The following is a 21,132-nucleotide window of genomic DNA, read 5'->3' on the forward strand; positions in this document are numbered from 1 at the left end:
AAACACTAAAGTGACTGCTGAGGTTTTGTATAAGAACCCTTATTGAGAAGGGATTTGAGGCTTAGCAGAAATCCTGGAAGGTTACTAAGATAGAGATCTGCTGCTGCATAGAATACAGAATCCTGGAAAAATTCACAGCATCAGCTTGATTTTGTAGCATCTGGCTCACATAAATGCTTTGAGCACTGTCATTCTGTGAGCATAATACCCTGGCCTTGAAGAAACAAATACTCACCACATCTTCACTCACTGAAGAGAATTGTCAAATAGCAATTGAAAAATGTCAAATACTATGAAAATCAATATACAAATGGATGCACCTAATTTTGACTACTTTAAATAAATTGCAGTAAACTTTTATATTACCTGAAGGTAAGGCTGATAAATCCCAGGAAGTCTAGGAATAATTTTTCCCTCTCAGGTATCTTTAACATTTAACTCCAGCAGTATTGGGGTATTTCTTTAAGCTCCTTGTGGCCAGGGGCTGATATTTTGTCTATATTGGTCTCCTTGTTCTCAGCAGAGAAAAGAACAAGCAAAATTTGGGAAATTACTTTCTTGGCCTCTGGAAGTAGTTGAGATGTTTGTAATTTGTGAGTTTCTTTGCTAGACTGGACCCAAATAAAATCCAACACAACCCTGCCTCCCCAAAACCCTCAAAAGTTCCCCCCCAAAACCATCAAAAATTCAGACTTCCTTTAATTGAAAATAAGTACAATCAAACAAATGAAACAATTTTTTCAAACCTACTTCCTGTCAAAAGAAAAATCAGTTTTGGTAAAAGAAGAGGTAGCTATACTGAAAATTTTCTCTGATTTAGTTAGGAATTAAATAACCACAGATATTACCATCAGATTTTGTTAAATTTATAGTTCTAATAACTATATATACAGAATTTTTCTTCAGCTTTCAAGATGAATAGGTTGAAGACTAGTACAAGTAATTCAAGTAATTGATATCATCATCAGTTTCCTGCATATTCTGCTGTGGTATCTCTATATTATTATTAATTTCCTATCTTTTCAGGGTGGGGCTTTTTATAGGTTTTTTTCATGTTTCCTCTTTTCGGTATTCCAGAGAAACCTATCTCTGTGAATCTGGATTTGTCAATGGTTTAGTCTTTCCAGCACACTGTGCTTCTTGATCAGCACAAAAAGTCATCCACCCACATAAGGCAACTCGGGCTTTGTAGTAAATTTAAGTCTCTCCTAAATATAATCAAAAGTTTTTATGGGGTTATTTGCCTACAATTGGTAGTGTTTTAAAACTTTTTGAGTTAAAATTGGACAGAATTTAAAAGGCAAACTTTGAATAAGCAGTTGTATTTGGTCTGGCTGAGATGAAATTCCTCACAGCAGCTCTCGTTGTGCTGTTCTTTGCATTAATTAATAGCTAGAAAGGAGCTTATAAGATACCAGTGCCTTTGCAACTGCTGGGCAGAGCTCAACAGCACCAGGGCTGTCTCTCCAACATTCCCCCCTACCAATAGGCTGGGTGCGGACAAGATTTTGGGACAGTACAAAGCCTGTACAGTTGGCTCAATTCGACCAAAGGGATGCTCTGTTCCTTATGACATCTGCTCAGATATGAAAACTAAGAGAAAGAAGGAGGAAGGGTAGCAGCATTCATTATTTATGTTTATCTTTGAGAGAAACTCCTATGCCTACTGAAACCCTACTTGCTGAGAAGCAGACTGACACCACCTGTTAACAGAAGTAGAAAGTAAATCTGTTGTTTTCCTTTGTTTCTACTTGAGCAAATTTTGCTTCCACTTTATTAAACTGACTTTACTTTGACCCCAATTTTTTTTTTTTTTTTTTGTCTTATTTCTTTCATTCAGTCCTGCTGAGGAGGGGCATGATAGACTAGCTTGGTAGGCACCTGGCATCCAGCCAAAGAGAATAAAGGAAACATCATACAGACCTTTCAGCTTCTCCAGTTGCTGCTGCCACTGAAGCTTCTGTCATTCTGGAGACTGCAGGAGAGGTTGGGACAGGGAGACAGAAGTGGCAGCAATCAAAAATTACACTATTGCAATGACCATGGAGAAGCACCTTCAAGTGCTTCTATATCAAACAGTGTTGCTTCTGCTTTGGTCACATAAGGATGTTTTGAGCACTTGATAGATCTTTCCTTTTATAGTTTTTCATTTTACCGTATTTTCTAAAAAGGCTGTTGGGAGAAAGACTGAAATAAAAGAATGTGTATTAACTTCTACTTTTCAATATTGGAACTCCTAAATCCTGGAGGCTCTATTGTGTTTAGCATTTCACAGAAATATAATAAAAGATAGCTGCTGCCACAAAGTCATTTATAGTCTGAAGTGTAAGACACAATAGCCTGGGAATTGGCAAAGGTGTATGAACTCATTTTAAGGTAAGATGCTTTGCCCACAGTGTCTGGGTGTAATGAACCATCAGCAGTATTCAGCACACACTGAGCTCAGAAATCCAGAAGGTGTCCAGCATCATCACTGGCATTTCTATATTGCATTGCCTTTGACAGCAGATTGATGATGGTGGTGGAATCATTGTGGTTGAAGAATTGCTTCTCTGTTTTTTATCCAGCCCTTATCCTCAGCCCAGCTTTGCATCTGATATCACCTTCATCTCCTTGGTAGATGTGTACAGTTCAGTGCTGTATCTCAGGAGAGTGGGGCAGACAGGCAGGAAGATGATCTATGGGAGCAGCAGGTGGGCTTTCCCTCCCTTCTTCTTGGCAGAGTCAGGGAATATGCTGCAGTTGTCAGGCACAGTCATGGGCTGAGAAAGGCCAAATGTGAGGAGGAACAGCCTTCCTTGCTTTTTGGACTAGCTACATGTTCTCAAGTAATTAGTCAGGTAATTAATCACTGGTAATATTTCAGTGATTGGCAGGATGGTTTTGACTCAAAGTTAGATCATTCTCAGCATGAAGCCTTGCTCTGGGTATTTAGTCCTAGCTTGCTGACAGCTTAGTCATCTTTGTATCACACACTGAGTGCACATGTGCTCCAGTTCTGTCTTCCCATATGAGGAGTGATATTTTGTCTGATTTTCCTTGGTGAAAATGTCACATTTGTTGTTTTTCAACTAACTTTTTTCTCAGACAATTTTGAATTGTTCCATACTGATGCCTTTTTCTGGCAGTGACAAATTTTCTATGACAAATGAGCTTGGTGTTCTGCATTTTCCAATAATTATTAAATTTTGATGCTCACCTTGGATCATAGGCTAAACTGAACAAGGTAAAATGCATTTACACTATTTTTTAAAAATTTTGAACTGCATTTTATTTTTTGCATAAATTCATTTGTGACTTCCACAGGTTCAGCTTGCAGGGTTGTTTTGTTGCAAGTTAAGTGTATTCCTTTAAAGAGGAAACAATCTGTCAATCTTTTTCAGCTGTATCCCAAAGGTGCTCTAAGCCCTAGTGGAGAAATATGTATTTTTATTCCCCCCTGGCAGGTATTTTTGCCCTCTTCTCAAGGCAGGTCATGGAATTTCCTTTTGCAATCGTTATGGCATCACTGTTATTTTCTGTGTAAAATTCTGTGTAACTAGTGTTGTTTCAGCATAATTTTTATACTGGCCAGTCTTAAATTTCTTTACTTTGTTTTACTCTTCACTAGATCAAGATGATTTTATTAACTCATAATAAAATTTGCACTGAATATTCAATAGATTTTCAGATTGCTCTTCCCTAAAGAGAAATTAACAATACCTACTGATTTAACTGTAAATTTTATTTACAATAATATCACAAAACTTTCTTTAGGATGTGCAGAAATAAATCCTTTAAGCATGAAAACAAAGCACTTTCTTTTTTTTCTATAGAAGCTTCTATAGATTATACACTAATTTTTACACACATTTGAAGGTTTTCTTCCAGGATTATATTTATCCCTTGAAATATACAGCATGACTTTATAATTTTCAGCCTATTTTTCATGTTGTATTTAAAATAACATATATACATACCCAGCAGCATTACTGTGCAGTTTACAAGCACAATACCCTGAGGCAGTATATTATCCCTTGGTTTGAACACATATTGAGCTTTTCCTTTTCTTTGTAGTTTAAGTGCAGGTGTTCTACAGTCTTCACTTCACCAAGTTTTTGTCATCCTTCCTGAAAGCTATCCAGGGCTGGTTTTTTTATTCCTCAGGGAAAGGTGGAATTACTGCCAACAGTTTTTCTTTTTTTATCTTGACCTGGTGGCTGAGTGGCTTCTGTGATGGTGCCTGGTGCCTTTCATCCCCACTCCTGCTGCGTGAGTGATGCTGAGCCTCGGCTGCTGCTCCTCTCCCCAGTCAGTTGCTTCTGTTCTTTTGGCTGAGTGAGGATAATTACTTCACTGAGGTACAGTCAGCTCCCACTGAAGTCAAGGGAGCTAATAGAATCTCAAATATGTAATATAAGAAATGCTTTGTTTCATGTGGGGTTAAATATGGTGAAGATGGTTCAGTGTGATATCCATTTCAAACCACAGCACTATGACCAAACTCAGCTTCTGTGACAAAATTCTTATTTTATTTGGACTGAGTGTGCCTAAGGTTGCAGTTTCTTATAGTACTACAATTTGACATTAAAAATTATTTTGTTGCGTGTTAATTGGAAATTCATAATTATTTCAAAAATAATAGTTGGGAAAAAAAATCCCTTTTTTTTTTTTTCTCTAACACATTTCTGGTTGGGACTGTCATAATACCTTTATAATTGATTATAAACAAAATACATATAAGCCATCATAATTTTCTTACCAAAATTATACAAATATATGAAAAAAATTAAAAACCCTTGTATCTTACAATAAAATAAAACCAAGAAATATAAATAACATGTATTTGCTTTTTCTGTACCCCATCATGTCACACTCAGACAGAAAGACTGACAAAGGTTAAAAAAAAAAAAATAATTATGCAATCAACAAATGCGAAGTTCATAATTTTGATATTACTATTCACAACATGTATTCTGCCCTACTTAAAGGGAATTATGGGTTTGCACTGCATTTTCTATTTGAATTGAGATAAGAGATGCAGTTAATAACATTTTTACTCAATCAAAATTTATGAAAGTTAAAATGTCTCTATAGATACACAATCACATCTAAATAGCATATATGTATGCACAAGCATATGTATATTACATATATTGTATAAACTGATGTACTCAGGGGTATATGTAGGTGTGTAAATTTGTTTATGTACACAGACATACATAGATTAAATAGGCAACTTTACTAAAATTCACAGTATTTCAAAACTCTTAGAGAAAGCAAAACCAGCTAAGGAATGGATTTGTGAGATCAGGTAAACATTATTTTCTTTTTTATATTAATATAGTTGCAATCAAAATTCGAGCTCTCTGTTAAAATCTGTAGAAAAGAATGAGTGAAAATTAGGGGGAATTATTTATTAACAGTAAAATATGTTGTGTGGATCATCATCCAGAAACAAATATAATCAGACCTTCCTGCATAAAGTTCACAACTTCCATTTCCCCTTGAAAGCATCACTGTGTGAGGGTGCTTTGCTCTTGTCTCCAAGAGTGATTGTCTCATATTGCCTCAGATTCATTTTACATGCAATTAACAAGAGAATCAAATTTTCTAATCAAAGTAAATTGGTAGATGTAGAAACATACCATTTATAAAAAAGGTGGAACAGCACAAAAATATTTTGTCAGTGTTAATGTATCTTTGATGCCTCATTACATTTTCTCTTCCTAATTCTTCTTTTACCTTATAACTATATAACTTCCTTTTGCCCTTAATTCCTTTAAAAGAATTATTTTATTTTGATTTTTAGAGGAATATTTCAAGACAATTTCAAGCAAATTCTCTACTAAATACTTATGGAAACCATCCTTAACAGTGGAGTTTTGTAATGAAATAATTTAATTTTGTATTAGAAAAAATCCCAGCAAATCCCAGGCCTCAAAAAAAGAAAAATATTTTCTTTCTCATTTCATTCAGTTTTTTCAAACTTCTATGCTGAGCTTCATTAATGCTATATGACAGAACTTTTTTTATGGTACATGTAAACCTGATGGACTAACTCGTTAACACAGAAAGATGACAAACCATATTTTACCACTATAAGCTTAGATATTTTCTAGTGAACCAAATCCTTATGGCCATAAAGTTGTGAAGGATGGAAATGTCATAAGAACAGAAAAACAGAATATTTAAAAGTTTTTGTCTTATTTTGCATCACCATTTATATATAATGCATAGGAAAATACAACTTTACTGCGAGCTATCAACTGGGGAAAATAGGAAGAAAAATTGCTTTATGTACCATGCATAGGACCACAGTGAATTCAAAGAGAATTTACTAGATTAATGTCAATTAATAGGATCATTATATTTGATGGGAAAATATTCTCACAGAAACACTATGGATGAGGTTAGAGGACAGTTCTGGAGCTTGACTAGTCCAACCTCTTGCCCAGAACAGGATCAGTTAGAGCAGGTTGTGTGAGGATATGACCAGCTATATCTTGCTTATTTCCAAGGATGATGGGTTCACAGCCTCTCTGTACAGTCCCCTCCAGAGTATGACCCACCCTCACAGTAACAGAGCTTTTCCCTGTCAAATTTCTTGTTTCAGTTTGTTGCTTCTTGTCCTGTCACTGGACTCCACTGAGAAGAGTCTAACTTCATTTGTTTTAGTCCTTTCCATCAGGTATTTATACATGTAGGTAAAATCACACCAAGTCTTCTCTTCTCCAGACTGAACACACCCATCTCTCTCATGATTCCCTCCTATGACAGATGCTCCAGTCTCTTAATCATCCTCCTTGCTGCTTGCTGGACTCCAGGATGTCCATCAGTCCAAGCAGTACAGATATTTCTCACCAAGGCTGAACACAGAGGAAGAATTTGCTTCCTGCTGTCAATGACCTGCCCAGTGCAGCTCAGGAGAACACTGGTCACCTTTGTCACTAGGTTGCATTGCACAAAATCTCTTTGAATGGTTAAAATAAAATAAGAGTTTCTGTTTCTATGTTTCTGATAGGACTCTACTTCTAATAGGACTTTGCAATTTTATAATAAATGACTAGAGAAACTGTAACTAAATGACTAGAACATATCTGTTGTGGTGGTGCTTTTTGCCAGAGGTTGCAATATGATCTCAGGAATTTTTGTTAGCTCTCAGCCTAGAGAAATGAGCTAGGCAATGCAATTTCCTTCAACCTTATCAGAAACTCCTGCATGACTGATACTAGGGTCAGCACTGTCTGTACCAGGAGCTAACTAAGGATGAGGACAAGACATAATTATCCCCTGACAGCCTTGGATCATCCTCCCTTGCCTGATTCATCCTGGAGATTTGCTGATGACTAAAACAATTCTGAGTGAGGCCCTTTGAACTTTCCTAGACTTCAGTGGGCTGCCCCAGCACTCCCAGGCACAGTGCCACTAAGAGTTTGCAAACTCTCAAGGTTGGGCCACTCAGAGGACAATTGTCAAAAGCTGATGACAGGACCTGGGCTGCTATCTCCACTTCTTAAGACTCAACACTTTTTACTTGTTGAGAGATGCAAAAACATCCATCTTGAGTACTTCACTGCACTCATGGGGAATTTTTAACAGGTATAACTTTATATATACTACTTTGTGATTGTTTGTATGCTTGTGTGAATAGCTTTACATATGCTATAATATGAATATTGTCACCTCAGATCTACAGGTAGGTCACTGGTGTGCTTATAAAAAATTCTATTGAATGATTTTGCTTTAAATCATCAATGATTGAATACTGCTGAATCCTTTAGAACTTAATCATGGATCAAGTCTAAGTTTGGCAAGGGAAACCCCTCTGAATATCAAGACACCACAGGGTCTCCCTTACTTTTTTGAACATCTACCCTTTTGCATCATCATCCTTCTGTATGAACTCTGTGAAGTGACCTAAATCACTCACTCATTACACCTATCTATATGTTCATATAGGTTACCATTACAGGGATGTATTAATTTCTGAAATAATCCTCAAGCATAGGTCAGGCAATCATTACTCTTGTTTTACACCAGCTGAGTTCAGGGTAGAAGAGATCAAGCACTGAGTCAAACCCAATGACCTAGCTGCATGAACAGGCTCAGCCTGATCTCTGTTGAGACATGTGCTCCAGATCAATTAGAAGTGAGAAAATTAGTTTCATATCATTTTAGTATTCAATGAAGCTAATGTACACGAAGGTGCATATATGTAAGCACAGGGAGAAGCATTTAGGTTCCTATATCGATAAATAAATGCCCCCACTTTACACAGCTCAAATACTAGGTTAAATCTAGAACTAGCCTATAGGAAAACTTAAAGTATATATATATATTCAAGTGCCTAAGTCTTTCTAGAGCTTTGGCACCTGATTCAGTGATGAAATTTTACTTTATAAAATTGCAAGATCATTAGGTATTTGTGCATTACCAAAACTACCTCAACTTGTATTATCCTGAAAATAACATAAAACACATAACTTTAATTGTTTAATGTGACTTCCCATTGAAATAGTGACTTACAAGAGATAAAAATAATTTTTAGATGGACATCTCTGCATGAACTGGAAAATACATATTAGAAACGTGAGTTGAAGACTATGAATATGAATAACATTATTCACTTAAGTATGCTGAAAAAAACATGAAATTCCAGTTCAGTCAGATATTTTCCGTTATATTCTTTTTTTTTTTGGCGGTCTCTTGAAAGAAATTTTAATTGTAGAATGGAATGAAATTAATAATCCTGACAACATTAAAATTTAAACATAATGTAAGCAGCATAACTATATGACACCAGTCAATCTAATTTTTCCTCATTCTTTTCTCCATGTGAAGACTAGGAACTTTGTTCAAATAGAATTGAATAATCATTTAGATTGAAAAAATATTTAAGATCATCAGGTGTTATGGATAACCCAGCACTGCCAACACCACCACTAAACCCTGTCCCTAAATGCCACAGCCATCCTTCTTTGAAATACCTCCAGTGATGGTGTCTCCACCCACCACTGGGTTGCCTGTTCCAATGCTTGACAGCCCTTTTGATGGGGAAATTTTCCATTGCATCCAACCTAAACCTCCCCTGGTGCAACTGAAGCCCACTTCTTCTTGACTTGTTACTTGTTACTTGAGGGAAGACCCCAAGCCCCATTTCCTGACAGTCTACTTTCAGGTAGTGGTAGAGAGTAAGAAGATCCTCCCTGAACCTTCTTTTCTCCAGTTGAAAGACTGGACAGCTCCAGTTCTCTCAGCTACTCCTTATAAGACATTTCACCAACATTTTTGCTCTTGTTTGGACGTGCTCCAGTACCTCAAAACCCAATATAACATTATGTATAGTTTGTCCCAAATGTATTATTTACATTAAAGTCCAGTTACTGTAAATAAAAATTAGCTTTAGAAGAAAAATGAACCTGGAAGCAGTACATTTTAGTCACTGTTAGAGCCATATCTATAACTATTTAAATTATTATTTTAATGCCTTGGAAAAAAGCAGCCAGATGGTGTCTTTCATTTGCCAAGTTAAGACCAGAGGCAATATTTGACCAGTACCCTTTGAACTCATTGTTAAAAGTGAGGGTTTAGCTGTGAACCTCTGACACAGCTAGTACTACATCATAAAATTGCTGTTATATGTTTGTTGAATTTAATGTAATGTGGCACTAAACTGGCAAAAAATGACCTTGTTCAGTAGACAGTAGATTTGATTTAATCTATGAGACAATGACACAGAAGCAAAAGCAAACATTAGAAATCCTTTTCCTCATTTTAGTCCCTGTGAAAGATGAATTTTACTGTAGAATCTGAAAATACATACTAAAACACCTCAAGGAATGGAAGATGTCTCATCTGCTGGCTGCATTAGGACTTACCATCCCCTTTTCATGCACCATGCATCAGCCCAAAGAGCAATATTCAGAGCCATTAGCATGATCAATAATGGCAGGGAAAGTCACTTCCTATTAACATTCCCCTCACCACACTTGGGTTTCTTGTGCCTGTAAATAGTTTTCTTTCTACTGACAAGTCAGTTTGGCATGAATAGTTTCAGGGAATCTTAGTTTTGCCTTCAGGACTTCCTCTAAAGTTAAATGCTTTCATCTGAACGCTTTCTTCTTTTTCAGTTCACTCATTGACTGCCTTTTCCTTATCTTTGTTGTTGTTGTTGTTGCAATTTCCTTTTTTATTTTTTTAATCTCCTAAAAGTATCTAGTATTTTAAGTAAAAATTTGAGACATTTGCTCCTACTACACTAATACCACTTCTGTGTGATACTACAGGTTATGTGAAAAAAAATCTGCAACCTAACACATTATACTTACTTGAAGGCAAATAAAAATAAGAACATTTCTCTCTGTGATACTTGATATCACTTAACTAAAAATTAGATTCCTTGTTCTGAGTTGGAATACATAATGCTGAGTAAGACACCTACATTGTTCGCAGTTACTGGTGAAAAAATATTTTTTGAGAAAGGGTTCATCACAAAACCCAGGGTGCAACAGAAATGCTTCAATTGCCAATAGAAAATGTTAAATGTGGTAAACAAATTAAAGTCATGTGTGACATTCTTCCCAGTAATCATATACACAACAAATAGTAGACCTATAGATATCTCTTCTCTGTTACATCAAAAGCTCAAAATCATGTGGTGAATCTAGCTGGATGTTCTGAATGCAGGCAGAAGCTATCATATTTTTGAAAACCTTGTTATTAACTGTAGGATAGCAGAATAATTGTGCTTGTGAAAGCTCTTGTTTATCCTGGGATACACTCTCTGGAGATTGTATGCTCCAGACCTCAGTTGGCAATACTAAATTATAGTTGGAGCTAATAATAATAATAGTCTTCAGATATTGATATTTCTAATCTGTAAATAAATTAATATGGTAGAACAGATTCATTGTCTTTTGAATTTCTTCTTTTCCCCATTTTGCATAATCACAGTGTAAGATGACACGTGTAAGTGCAGATACCAATTGAATCCCACTGCTTTTGTCTCTGAATGTTTCTGCTTCCTGAATTTGATACTGAAGAATGAAAACAGAAGAGATTCAGGGGAGGGGAGGAGGAAAACAATGCACTTGTGCTAATTTGTGATGTGATCTTTCATTATTTACTGAAAAATTAATTCATTTAAAAGAAAGAAAGAATGGTATAAACTAATGATCCTTATCTAGCAATGTATTTTCCTGAGGAATCCTAAAATATGTGCATCTAGAGAGGAAAAAGAAGAAAAAAAAAGAAAAAAGAAAAATATAGGGAATTAGTATAATGAGGAGAGGAGAGGAGAGGAGAGGAGAGGAGAGGAGAGGAGAGGAGAGGAGAGGAGAGGAGAGGAGAGGAGAGGAGAGGAGAGGAGAGGAGAGGAGAGGAGAGGAGAGGAGAGGAGAGGAGAGGAGAGGAGAGGAGAGGAGAGGAGAGGAGAGGAGAGGAGAGGAGAGGAGAGGAGAGGAGAGGAGAGGAGAGGAGAGGAGAGGAGGAGGAGAGGAGAGGAGAGGAGAGGAGAGGAGAGGAGAGGAGAGGAGAGGAGAGGAGAGGAGAGGAGAGGAGAGGAGAGGAGAGGAGAGGAGGAGGAGAGGAGAGGAGAGGAGAGGAGAGGAGGAGGAGAGGAGAGGAGGAGGAGAGGAGAGGAGAGGAGAGGAGAGGAGAGGAGAGGAGAGGAGAGGAGAGGAGAGGAGAGGAGAGGAGAGGAGAGGAGAGGAGAGGAGAGGAGAGGAGAGGAGAGGAGAGGAGAGGAGAGGAGAGGAGAGGAGAGGAGAGGAGAGGAGAGGAGAGGAGGAGGAGAGGAGAGGAGAGGGAGAGGAGAGGAGAGGAGAGGAGAGGAGAGGAGAGGAGAGGAGAGGAGAGGAGTTGACTAACTTATTTTAAGAAGGACTTCTACAAATAATAAATCTTTAAAAAAACTATTGAATGGTATCTTCATGATCTAAGCAGAGAATATGTGTATTTCAAGCTGAACAATTTTGCATGTGTTCATATACAGATGCAAACAAATATGTGTGTTTGTATATGTACATACAATTTTTTTTTAAACTCCTCACTATTATTACAAAATTATCACACTAGAGTTTTGAGACACCTGGTCAATTAATGGGCAAACCCAAAGAACACTTCCATGTTTCTTGGTCCATTGTGCTGAGTAGTCTAAGTTAGCTTGTATGTACAATGAACAGAAAACATTGTGTGCTGTTTTCCAACACAGGTAAGACAAAATAATTGCACAATTACTCTTATTTCAAGGACATGACATTGCTTTACCTCTTGCTCTGAATAACTTGTTATATAGATATTTATACTCCTGAGCTGGTTTTCACAACATTTTTTTCAACCATCACCCTGCTGCTGTGTATTAGACACCTCATTGAGATGTAAGAGGCATTGTCACAAATGTTTCAGGCATATATCAGTGTCACATGTTTGCCTGAGAGTCATCAGTAGTTTGCCAACATCCTTAGAGTCACTGTGCTATAAAAGCATCTCCTGAAACAGGTTTTCTTTTTCATGGAAACCAAGCCTGTTATTTAATTTCTATTTAGTGGAACTAAAAAGTTCTATTTATTTTATTTCTAAGCACTTCTTTCTATGGAGAACCAAGAGATATTTGAAAGACTTTAGAAAACTTACTGATGTCTTACATTCAAAATATTATTTTGTACCATTGCTTGTTCTAGCCTTTTGCATTTTTATAGGTATCATGCTTGCTGCTCATGTTAAATAAGTCTGACCATTATTCATTCACATTGATTTTTTTCAGTTTCCTTTTTTGCTGAGAGTAGTCATGGTTCTCTTTGGTTGTTTATTCAGTAAGAGCACTTATTAATTCAAGAGCTTGATTTTATTTTCCCCGAATAAGTCTTCAAGGATTTACAGCTTGAGCTGGCAGTAGAGCTAGAAGCAATGTCTATTATCACTGTCTTAACCACTAAAATATAAGCATCCAGGAGGAAAATTTAAAGAAGATATTGTTTTCAATTTTTATTTTTATGGTTTACAATAAAAACTTTTTATTATTTTTTTATTCTATTTTTTATGCCTTTGTTAGAATTCGTTATCATGGATCAGATATATTTTTATATTCTACCAGACAATTTGTAGGATGTAAACCACATGGGACTCAATTGATGAGGGATTGAATTCCTTCATTAAATCTAGTTCTACCATCTTCAATAACAGGAGTGAAAAAATAAATATGTATTAAGAGAAACCATTTTGTATTTTCAAGCAAAATATTAATGAAAACAATGCAATTCTCCACACTTCATAAGAAATATAGTTACCCAAGTAAAAAGCTGTTTATATTATATGCTCTATTTTAAAAACCCTAAAGAATGGCTTAACTTAGGGAAATAATCTATTATTATTATTATTATTATTATTATTATCCTTATCATTATTATTGCTGCTGACAAACATACAATAGTTATAGAAATAATTAAATTTAAAATAATTCCAGGAAATCAAGAATGTGGCCTATTTGCATCTGCTATCAATTTATGGTGTTTTAAAAGAAGGCAGGAAAATATTTTTTTAGTGTGAATCAGGTTCTCTGTGCTTAAAGCAGAAAAGTAGAAGAAAATTATCATTCTTGATTTGGCACATCCTGAGATTAAATGCAGTAAAATTTTTCTGTGGACTTCATTTCAGGATATTTGAACATAGAAAAAATATAAAATGTTCTTAGATGTTTTACTCTCTTTTACCAAAAAAAAAAAAAAAAAAAAAAAAAACCAAAACTGATATAACCAAAAAACCATAAAAACCTATTCATAAGCATATGAATAAACATAAACATATTCATGCAAGTATTTAGCTGCTCAATAAAATTGAATGCAGGACAGAAAACCTCATAGGTAGACACTTAAATCTTTCCTGGTTACAAGTATCCCAACACAGGTGTAGAGTGGAATTACTGCTGTGTGGTGAGGGAATGAGAACACCCCTTGCTGAATCCTCATTGTGTTTCCCAGGTTAGCTGATTTTATTCAGAGTTCAGGGACACCAATGTTGTCCAATGACCCACTTGAGTTGACAGCTAGTTTTGGTTTTTTTTTCAGATTCAGAGTAGAACCACCAGATTTGTCCCATAATTTTTTCTATTTCATTCTCCAAAGAACAGATTGTTTCAGAGCAGGCATATGAAGGATGCAATTATAATAAGAAATTCTAATAATATCAGTTTCTAGCTGAGTTGAATACCTCTTAGTCTTCACAATTTATCACAAAATGCTGAGTCAATTCAGTCATTGATGAGTCAATTCTGATTTCCTTCACAATGATTTTGAAGCTGGTTCTCAAATGTATTAATTTTAAAATTCTCTGAAATGCTGATATTTGAGGCTCTATCAGAGATTAAAAGCACATTAAAAGTAAGAAGCATTGTGTTCTATGTTATCTTTTTTTTTTTGAGTTCTAAAACTCTTGTGCTTTTAAAATTTTTTATATTTATTATATTTCCCATGTTAAGCTCTAATAACATAATAATATAACAAAAATACTTTAAAAAACATTAATTGCCTTCTTTTTGATCATGCATTTGCTCTCTTTGTTGTTCCATTGCCATGAAGGCCTACATGTTCTAGAATAAAATTACAAAAAGCTTTAAATTTAAATATATCAGTGCTGTGTTATGAACTATTTCATACTGATCATGTTACGTCTGTGACTTTGCTAATTAAACTATACTCAGGGCCATAAAATAATAAGTCTAGTTGAAATCCCTAACAATTCACTGTAAATATAACTTAAAAATAATTTAAGAAATATACTTTGGAAATTATGTAACAAAGATATGTTATATGTCAAAATTCTGGATTTTATAACCTTAGATATATTTCTTTTAACTGTAGGACATTTTCACCAGCTTGATTAGTAACAAGATGGACTGGAACAGCTGTTTTCAATAATTTTGTATTTGTCTTTTAGCTCAGGTCTATGTTTTATAACTGGGCAAATATTGAATGATTATAAATCCATCTGGTGTTCCAAGAAAAGTAATTTACTCTTACCTATATTGACTTACAATTAAAATTTGTGGAACAAACCTTTTTCATGTTAGTTTCATAAGATTTCCAGACTATAAAATCTCACCTTTATCTTAAGGAATAAGATAATTTAAATTTATTACAGTTTAGTCTACTAGACATTTTTTTGCTAGCCCATGTTGTATTAATTCATTTAGTCATCTAAAAACTACAGTGAATACTCAAGAAGTATAAAATCACATATAATCACACATTTTGTAAATTACTTTTCGTCTATCTTAAAACTGGGTAGTCATGCATCAAAATATCTGTTTCTATTATAGTGCCTGTCTACTTCAACATCCTTAAAGGGAATTTTTATTAGGTCAATATTTCAATGCATTAATAAAAAACAAAATGAAACAAAACAGAAAAAATATATAAAAAAAACCCTAATATGATGAGCTAGTTTTTTTTCACTGCAAGTTACAGAATCAAGGTGCAATCATCTGTGTAAAATGTCCATTTTTTCTTGGTAGCACCACATTTTATGATACTTCTTGGACATGGAAACAGTTCTGGAATTTAAAAGTCCAGACAAAAATGGTGTTGGAATCAAGAAGTAGCGATAGGGAAATCTTGCAAAATTAATGATTGTGTAAAAGGTTGGAAATCTTTGTGTTTGAGTTCTCACCAGTCTAAAATTATGATGCAGCTTCAATGGGGGTAGGCTGGGGCAGAAACCAAGAGGAAAAACAAGCAAATAAACAGAATGCACAGTAAAGAGTTGGTGTCTTTCCTCATTTGTGGCATGCCTGAAATCATTATATTTTGAGTTGAACAAACTGCAGCTCAGCTTTGCTCTTATGTAGACACCCCATTCATTAAGTCTCGTGTGCAATTAAGATGATGAAAAGGATTCAGTGAGGGCAGGTCAGTTTGTTAATACTGAAGGACCAAGTAGATTTTATGAAGGAGCTAATCAATAGCACAGCTGGAAAATATAGTTTTAGTTCCTTCCATTCAGCTTCCAAGAATGTGCTAAAGGAGTCTTGAACCATACCAGTTTTGTTCTCCTTATTCTCATGTTATCCTACTAGTCAAAGTGAACTCCCAAATTAACAAGGGCCAGAGGTGTTTAAAGATCAAATTTTCAGGTACTCCAAAATAAATATTTTATAGTTTCATCAAATCTGCAGACTGAACTATATGACAGCCCAAGATATTAACTAGAAAGTTAAATGCTCATTAAATGATACTCCATTTAGAAGCATTCAAGTAGGAAGTCCTTTGTCCAGCCATCTAGAAAATATCGGAGAACAAATATTCATAGAGCCTGTTCCAATGGGTAATAAAACTCACACTGAACATTTCCACACCACCATTTATAAACAGCTGAGGCACCAAATTATTGTCTCCTGTTCCTCCACCAGGCCCTACTGATTCTGGATCCATGATTTCCACGCTTTCTTGAAAGCAGTGGGTGACTCTTGAAAGAGTTAGGCCCTCTTCTCAAAATATTTTTCCTCCAACCCAGCTTGCCCATCCTTACCTTGCAGGGTCAGTTATCTCTTGCCTTAGAGAACTGCCTTGGTTTGACTCAGATGAGTTTATCCCTTTGAACAGGATGTATCCCATTAAGTCCTGTGGATGTTTAAGGATCAAGAATGCTCAAGTGGTAGAATGCTTCTACCACTTTTGGAAAGTTCTTCTCCTTCTTGAACCCTATTTCTGGGCAAAAAGACATGGAAAAGCTTTCTAAAAAGGCTGAGGAAGAGAAGACAGCAAGCACCTCAGCCTTACCTGCATCCCCTGTCACAAAGTCACATAACTGCTTTTCATGAGGAGTCAGTTCCTCGTTCAGAGCACATCTTCTGTCATGCTGACCAAGGTGACACCATCCATCTCTCAAGCACAGCGTGAGTCAAGACCTTTCTGAGTCTCTGAGTCCCTTCACAGTCACAATTTGTGTGTTACATGCTCTCTTCCTTACTAGTGAGAGCCCTACTACCCTGGAGCTGGGCAGGAGCCTGATACACTCTGTACAAGTCAGCTATAGTACTTTGGTATCTACCCTTTTCAGCCAAGAGTTGTTCTCCCAGCAGGGAACAGCTCACAAAAGAAATGGTTTACAGAAACCCCATGGAGATCCAGAGGCAATTGCCAACAGAATAATGATTTTTTTGGGAAAAAACGGGAAGCAAATAAGTAATTAAATAAATAAATAAACCCCACAAACTACACGAGATGATCATGGTGTGATTAAAAAGTCAAACCAAACAAAATAAAACAAAACCAACAAAACACAGAATGAACTATCCCAGTTTTTATTTAAATAAAAATCTGGGAGAAAAAAATGCCCATGAACAAATCCCTCGCAAATTGCTACATGGGAAAAAGTGTTAAGCCACTGGAAAGCAAAGCAACAAAGAACAAAAGAAAATACAGGAGGTTGTATTAGGTTTGTGTGCCAAGGTTTTGGTAGTGGGGATTGGGATGACATCTGTGAGAAGCTGCTAGAAACTTCCCTTATGTCCACAGCCCCTCTAACTAAAGATCTAAAGAAACCCCATAAAAAAAACTGAAATAGGCAGATAAATAAACAACTGCCCACAAGTTAAGAAAGAAAAACCAAAAAACCATACAAACAAACAAAAATAAAACACACCTAACGATAACAAAAACCACAACCAAAAAACCACAAAAAAATCCACAACCACAAAACAAAACAAACAAACAAAAACAAAGAAAAACAAAAAAACACAACCCAACAAGGAAATTTTATGGTAGGAAAATAAACCTTCTAGGAAAAAATAAATCAAAACAAAAAAACAAAGCAAAAACCACCAATTAAAACCACATCTAAATGAATAGTAAAAAAACCCAAACAACAACAAAAAATTCTCATGCAAATTCACAAACCCCCCCCCGCCAAAACATAAAAAAAACTTTAAAAAACATCCCCAAACCACATACCAATAAAAGAAATAAAAGCAAAAAGTAAATTGAAATAATAAGGAAGTTCCCCAGAACAAAACCATGCATATTTCACATAAACAAAGGAGTGACTATAAGAAGCTTCCTAAGTCAGAAAAGTACAAATGGTAAAATGGCCACCCAAAATATCTGTGTGTCTCAAAAATATCTTTTATTGCTGCTTGTTTGGAGATTCTACACAGCAGGTAGCAGAGAAAGGCACTGTCAGAGAATGAGACAGCAATGCTGAATCACATTTCTTGTGTAAGTGTATTTACAGGTTTCTTATAACCCTACAAGAACTCATAAGAGAGGAGATAATAAATCTCTTAAGAAATACCTCACCTTGTTCCACAGTAAGGGGATAAAGTCTGGAAAAGTGTTTTTAACATGTGTCTGCTAGGAATCTGATGTGCTTCTATAACAATTCCAACCTCATCCAAACTTTCTCCTTTAAATAAAAACTGTTATGGATTTATCTCACCTATTTTCATTGGGTTAACTCCCTTGCCTAAACTTTTGCTTCCCATGACATTTTAAGCACTGTAGGATCTGTCTAACCTCTAGATGCTCCTCAGGTATGAAACTGGTTTCTCACAGGTTCTTTGTAATATCTGTGGCTGCAAATACAGACACCTCAAGGCTAGAGCTGGAGTTTGGAGGGCAGCTGGAGACAGTACACACTGAATTATTTTTTTAAAAAACAGCCTTAGATTCTTATGTTTTGGAAAAAGAATTATGCAGAGAAGTCTATGGTGGGTCTACACCTACCTCCAAGAAAGTCAGTTCAGTGTTTTGTTAGTGGGAATGGAGAGAAACTGGCCCTTTGAGGGTGTAACTCCTGTGAAATATTTTGAATATCTGCAGCATGATATTCCAGAGAGGTGACTGTTTCTCCACTGACTGTACAGGTAACTAAAGTGTAGAAATCAGCTCTAGGTGTTTAAAGATAGGGGAGATTACTTTTTAAGGGAACTTCATGATCTCTAGCTGGGAGGATTTACACATATTCTTTACAATATTTCTCACACCCCCCAAAAAAAACCCAGAGAAGCCCCACTTCAGTAAATACAAAGACAATTCCTACATGGAAGCCCTATGGATTGTTTTCATAACAATATGGTTACTGTTCTCCACAGAAGATAAGGAGATATAAATTTCTAATATACTTTTCCACTGTCTTCTGGAAAGTGATGAAATTACAGAAGTCTCTCTGACTTCTGTGCTGTTCTGTCTAGCTTATCAAACTGAAGATTTTGTCACAGGTTATGGGGGCTATGATGAACTCCTAATTGAACCAACAGATCATTTTCAAACTCAAAAACATACAAAGCAGCTTTTGAAATGAATGGACTGGCTGTAACATTCTGATCTGTCTGCATTTTATCAGGGAAAAAAATAATGATGTCAAAACCTGTGGTGAATCTGCTTTAAGAAACATCATTTATTCACAGGTCACACAGCAACAGATTTTTAATGCATCTGTGAATAAAAAAGGAGTACTCTGCAAGCAACAAAACAGAATTTCTTGTAGACTTGGAAGAGGCAATGGAAAGTCTGCCCTATATTCATGACCTGTTTATTTGAATGTATAAAGCAAATAAAAACTGCAGGAACAGAGAAGTGAGACAAAATTTCTTCTTTCTTGCTTGTATCTGCAAAGTTGCTGATATTTTTGAGGCTGGTTACTCAAATTTTAATCATCAGTGAATTTAAAAAGACCATAGATGTATCTGTTTCAAAAACTTCAATAGCTTTTTGGTAGTTGTTTCCACTAGTGTATGTTTAAGGCATTAGTTCTTAAAAATTCACTACCAGGGTAATTTTGGCAGAGTTTTCTTCAAAACAGTAGATTTTAGCACTTATAGTATTTCCTAGATATTGCGATAATTATATTGTTATTTGTGCTTGAACAACGCTGAGAATTTATTGTTTCTTATAAGGAATGTGAAATTCCTGACAAAATTTTGATCTCTTCCTCATATATTTCTTGAATAATTTTTTGCTGCTAACAGTCTATATCAGAGAGTTTTAGAAAACAAACAATAAAAACAAAATTAAACCCCAAAAGTTCCCATAACACAAAATAAACCCAAAACTCAAATTCATAGAAAGATCCTCACAATACAGTTAGATATAGCTTTTCATAAGAGTAACCCAAAGTATTTCCTCACTCAGTAATAAATACATATTTTCATTGAATCAACACAACACAACTCTTGTTTTTAGCCTTAGAAATAGAAGTATATGAATAATGATCAGCTACTGATTTAGTTCAGTCTCATCCAAAGGATATATCCTAGTGAAAAAGGACTTGAGGTTGTTTCAGAGATAACAAGGGGGGAGATGTTAGGGAGCAAAAATGTGATGTGAAAAACAAATTAAGTGGTAGTAGGGCAACTTTGTATTTCTCATAAATCAGCACTGACTATTTTAAATACAATGAAAATGTTCTAATTATTTATTTTGTTAAACAATACACATCAATCAAAAAATGCCACTGAATAGAAACAAAACGACAGCTAAATCTATTAGCTAAAAGGCATATGTACAAAAAGGTGGGACCTAAGTAAGGAATTGATATCTTTAGCACCATAAGCCTCAAAAAATTCCCGTTCATTTTACGTAATGTAAAAACTTCCTTTGTTTCAAACAGAAGTTTATAATAACATCTGAGTGCTATTACTTTGTTCCCACAATGTTTGCCAGAATCATTCAGCTTATCTTCCTTGACAAAGTTTATCTAACTGGTTTAAGGCAATCTAGCAGATCAATTTCTGACAAAAGCCAATGGCAGCTGTGAATACTGCTACATTTAATACTGTACCCTGTTCATTTAGATCTCAGTTCTGGTTTCTTCTCTGGATGAAGATAATTAAATTCACACCCCTTGTCCCAGGTGAATGACATCCCCTGGAGGGAGCAAGGGCATGTAGAGTCATCCTAAGGTATAAACCAACAGTCTCAAGGAGACCATTTGATAATCTTCAGGAGGACTCATGCCAGATACATTAAATCTATGCTACAACTCAGGACCACATACCTTCAGAAAACAAGCCTCCTAATTCTCTGTACAGGTGCAAGCAATCTCCCAGCATACACATTTCAAGAGCAAGATTAGGACAGCCTGCCCATAAAGAAATGCAGCTGGGACACAGCTTCATGTGCAAAACATTCTGACGTTCTAACACTGTAGAAGGAAGCA

Source organism: Erithacus rubecula (genome assembly GCF_903797595.1).
Source record: "Erithacus rubecula genome assembly, chromosome: 1".
NCBI lineage: Eukaryota > Metazoa > Chordata > Aves > Passeriformes > Muscicapidae > Erithacus > Erithacus rubecula.